This window comes from Lipotes vexillifer, unplaced genomic scaffold, assembly GCF_000442215.2.
Source record: "Lipotes vexillifer unplaced genomic scaffold, Lipotes_vexillifer_v1.1 scaffold545, whole genome shotgun sequence".
Lineage (NCBI taxonomy): Eukaryota > Metazoa > Chordata > Mammalia > Artiodactyla > Lipotidae > Lipotes > Lipotes vexillifer.
This window is the reverse complement of record NW_006779129.1, coordinates 725,540-730,640: the sequence shown is the minus strand read 5'-3', so window position 1 is coordinate 730,640 and position 5,101 is coordinate 725,540.

Genomic DNA, 5,101 nt, shown 5'->3' with positions numbered 1-5,101 from the left:
GGCGGGCTGTGGCTTCACCAGGCAGGTGTCCCTGGAGGGGCCATCAGAGGCATTCTCAGGAGTCTTCCCGTTGGGGATGGCTGCTCAGCGGCAGGATAGCCCTCTGCAGTGACCAGGCATTTGGCATCACAGGTAACTTCACCCTCCTGCCAGCTTCCTAAATGCAGCTTCAGCAGTTTACCCAGAGCCGAGCCACCCATTGATGCTGACTTCTTAAATCCACCAGGAGTTTTAAGTGAAAAGTAAATGAGTGTATTTTACACACGTGAACAGAATCTGTACATGCGATGATTATAAAGTTAGCATGTCAAATAGCCCTTATGTTTGCTTCCCGAATGTACCTTTCTCCTGCTTCCTCTTTGGGCACCGAGAGGTGGTGGCTGGTAGGGGGCAGCAGAGTGCAGGCTGGAAAGCTCAGAGGTGCCTGGGGCCAGCGGAGCGGGAGAGGGGCATACTCGTCAGATGCAGGCACTCCCCACGACTGCCAGTGACGGCAGCACAGACGCCACGCCCTCTGTGTGTGTTTCCTTTGACCAGAGAAGAGTCCACTCACACAAGCCTGAGTATGTTTAGAAATCGTCGGGATTCTGCCATCCACCCCATCCTGCCCAGATCTGAGTCGGGGGACTGTCGGCCGGGCTCAGCGGGGCTCCTCCAGACTCAGGCTGGCCTTTTCTGCAGGTGGGCTCCGCAGCCTGGACCAGCCGCACAGCAAATGTGAGGCTCCATCTGTTCCCCTAGTGTCACATCAGCCCGTTTTCCCTCCCAAGGGGATCGCAGCGCCCCTGGGAGACCCGCTCTCCCCGCCGCTCACCTGGATCTTAGTCTCCCCACCAAAGTGCAAGCGGCAGGACTTGGAAATGGCCGCAGATACGTGTTGCTGGACGTGCCCCTCGGCTCTGAGTGTATACCCATCTGTGGCCCCAACGTCCTTGAGGGAAGGACACAAGGTTTTATATAGACACAGGGGATTGCAGTGTCACAAAACCTGCCTCCATCCCCCCAGATCTCCCCAGCCTGGCATCCTGGGGCAGATGCCCTTGAAAACCAGGGGGCTCTCTTACACGTGGATGTAGCACGTGGCTGCTTCCACCCTGCCTGGGCGTTGAGGCCAGCTCCCGGCCCTGGATCCCCCGGTGACCTCAGTGCAGGACCCACACCAGGGCAGCCGGAGTCCTTCCTTGGGACGCCACAGACGTGGACTGAGTGTCCCTTCCCGGTGTTGGGCGACATCAGCTGGGGACACTGGGATCTGTGGCAGGGCGCCTGCAGGCTTTCTGCACAGGAGAGATCAGAGCAAACGTGAGACCTGGGCTGCGGGGGGAGGGCTGCGGGTTCCCATCCCGGGCCTTGTCCCTGCGGCCACCCTTTCCTTAACTCTAGCCTCAGGCTTTGCGTCAGTGGGACGAGGTGACTCGTGTCCTCCAGCCAAGGAGCCGAGCAAAGCGGTCGAAACGGATTTGTGTCTCCCGTGCACTGGAAGCGGGTGGTCAGATCTGGATGATTTCCTTATAGATGGGGCTGAACCGAGGAGGGCACGCTGGCCATGTGCAGGATCGCGCCCGTGAAATCGGGAAGAGCCGTGCGGCTCAGAGACGGGCCGGGCCTTCAGGTCGGTCTGAGGCAGCGCCTGGGTCTCCTCCACCCTTGGCTGGTGGGTGTTGGCTGTGCCACCCCCAGAAGTGGCCAGGCGCCGCCGGCGCTCACTCTGTGACCCACACGGGAAGCGCTCTCGTCACTGTCACGCGGTGTCAGGGCTGCATTCCACTGCCTGGCCCTCGATCCAGAAACGACGACAGTTATACAACCAGGGGACACGGACACTGATGTCATCGTTATGACTGTACAGCCTGTGTTCAGGAAGCAAGAGGAAGGGCGAGCGTGTTCAGTGGAGACGTGATGACACAGAAAAGGACGCGGGCCGGGCTCCTGGGGGTGACACTGCAGCGTCCGAGATGCCAAGTGCACTGGATGGTCAACAGCAGAGCGGCCCATCCAGTGAGTCAGAGGAGAAATGGCACCTCACGGAGTGAGACTCAGGGACAGAGGGCAGAGCCTGACATGCCTGCAGATGGAGGCCCTCCCTGCGTGGGGCCGGGAGCAGAATATATACTCGAGCAGACAATGGCTGCAATTTTCCGAATTTGATGAAAATTCTAAGACTGCAGATCCAAGAAGTTCAGTGAAGCCCCAGGAACAAAAACACAAGGCACAGCATAATAACATAATTGCTCAAAACCAGTGATTAAGAGAAACACCTTTAAGTATGCTAGAGGAAAGGAGGTTACGTTCAGAGGACAAAGGGGAGACTGCCGTAGACCCCTCCGGACACAGTGCGGTGAGGAGGGAAGGGCAGCACGGCCCACCTGGAATTCTGCACCAGGTGAGACAGGCTTCAAAAGAAGGTGACCGTCCAGACACACCCAAAGCTGAGAGAACTCATCACCAGCAGACCTGCCCCACACCAATATTAAGGGAAATTCTTACAGTAGAAGAAAAATGATAGCAGAGCTACATGGTTGAGCATGAAAGACACTTTTGTTATTATCCAAATCCCTTTAAAAGAGAATTGACTGTTTAAATTTTAAAAATAAAGTACTGTAGGATCTATAACATGGGTGGAACTAAAATGTGTGGCAGTAACAAGGCAAAGCCCGAGAGGAGAAAGGAGAACACGCTGCTGTCGGGTTGTCCCGCACCCGCCAGGCGGCGAGGCCACAGCTCACGGGCTGAGTCAGGTTAGAGGTCTCTGCCTAAGCCCTGAAGCCACTGCCTGCGTGACAAAACCCAGAGTGGAGACTAGTAAGTGAACGAAGGAGACGAGGTGGAATCACAAAGTGTATGCAATTAATCCAAACTGTGGCAGAGGAAACATAGACACGGGGGAACGAAGAACAGATGGTGAAAGCAGAAAACAAATAGTGGAATGATGGACCTAAACTCAACCGTATCAGCAATCACAGTGAATAGTCCTATCACCAGTTAAAAGGCAGATTGTCGCAAAAGATTAAAAAGTTTCTTGTAGGCAGCTATATGTTGCCTACAAGAAACTCACTTTGAATATAAAGACACAAATAAATTAAAAATAAGAGGTGGAAGAAGAAACCATGCAACACTAATCAGTAGTAAGGCCGGGTGTCTGTATTAATGTCAAAGTAAATTTCAGAGCCAAGAATATTACCAGAGATAAAGAAGGATCTTTCATAATGGTAAAGGGGTCAGTTCATCCACAGAACATAACAGTGCTAGATGTTACGATGCTAACGATGGGGCTTAAAATACATGAAGCAAAAAGAGATAGAACTGCAGGAGAAACAGACAAATCCACAGTCACAGTCAGAGACGTCAGCATCCCTACTCAATATAGGGATAAGCGGACAGAAAAGCACGCCCAGCCATCTAGCTCTACTGACATCTGTAGAACATCCCACCCAGTCACACAAGATAGACCACGTTCTGGTCCATAAGCAATTCTCAATCAATTTAAAATATCTCAAGTATTACAAAATATGCTGTCTAACTTCAATGGAATTAAATTTGAAATCAACAGAAGAAAGCTATCTAGAAAATCTCCAAATATTTGAAAACTCGATAACACACGTCAAAATATCCCATGAATCAAAAAAAGAGAAATTAAGTCTTTTGAAATGAGTGGACAAAAAGCACAAATATAAAACTTTGTGGGATGCAACAAAAGCCACATGTAGAGAGAAATTTATAGAACTAAACATTGTATTGGGCCAAAAGTAAGATTTTAAATCCATGCCACCAGCTTCTTCCTCAAGACACTAGAAAAGAGGAATAAATCGTGGACCCTGCCCCCGTGTGTCAGGACTTGGTAACAAATGGGGTGGGTTGGAGAAGGGGTCATCGTGCCAGGTCTTGGGCCTGAGCAGAACACAGAGGTGACAGCCCATCTCCGCGCACGTGGACTGGGGGCGTCCGTCAGAAATCAGGGCACCCAGGGAGTGGGGTGCAGGGTGAGATCTAGGCTCAGGCGCGTCTGAGGGTGGTGTCAGCACAGAGAGGCATTTGAACCACGGACTAGACGGGCTTCCGGGGGTAGGGGGGAGGCGAGAAGGGGGGGCCCCCTGCCAGGCCCCATCGGGGGACCATGTCTGCTTCTCCTCTTCCTCTCATCAAGTGGAGTAAAATACGTTAAATCCCCAGCATGAGAAGGACAGAAGGAGGGGTCCTCACTGGCGAGAGGGATCTGCCGGTTTCTGGACACCAAGTGTGGGGAGGAGTGAGTCTCAGGAAGAGGCTTTTTCTGATGAACTGGCCTCCTGCCCTGGTGCGGACGGCTGTACCCACAGGAGTGCAGCTGCTGCTTCCTGCAGAGCATGCCTGGCAGCCACAGAGGTGGGAAGCAGGCCCAGCACACTTGGGGTGGCCTCTGATGGGAGGTGTCCTGGGTCCTGGCGGGATGGCCAGAGGATGCCCCCACCTTCCCGGCACCCCTCGCCTGCCATCTCAGGGTGGGTTCTTCAGGGTCGGGGGTACTGAGTCCGGTTGACCTGAACAGCCCCCGGGACTGCTTCTGTGGCCAGGGTCCATGGAGGCCTGGGATGCCCACTCGTGGCCACGTGAAGCAGGCCGGCGCTCACTGGCCCGTGTGACTGATGGCGGCTGACAGCCTGCAGCCTGGAGCGCCCCTGGCGCTCGCTGACCCAGTTTCTCCACCGTGGGCTGGAAACATTTACATAACAGATGGCCCCAGACCCTGGAGGAGATGTTTCTAATTAAAAAGGAGGTGCGGCGTCCCCGCCTGGACCCCCCCGCCGTCCGGTTCATCGGTGCAGGTACCTTAGCCTTGACGCGCACCCTGAGCTTAGGAGGGCTTTGCAGGGCTGCTGCAGGGTGTCTGCGCGGCAGGGAGCCGTGTCTGTTTGGTGCCACTCCGATCGTTTGAACTCGGGCCTGGACCCTGTGCGGACCTTGGGCGCGGGCCTCTTGGCTCTGTCCTCCACACAGTCAGGCTGAGTCACCTGCACACGTGCCTCGCTTTCCAGCTGTCCTCACGTCCGCTACTGTGACCATTCCTTGCCTGTAAATCTTAAAACGGAGCCTAAATGTTGCCCGGAGGGCAAAGTGCTGAACC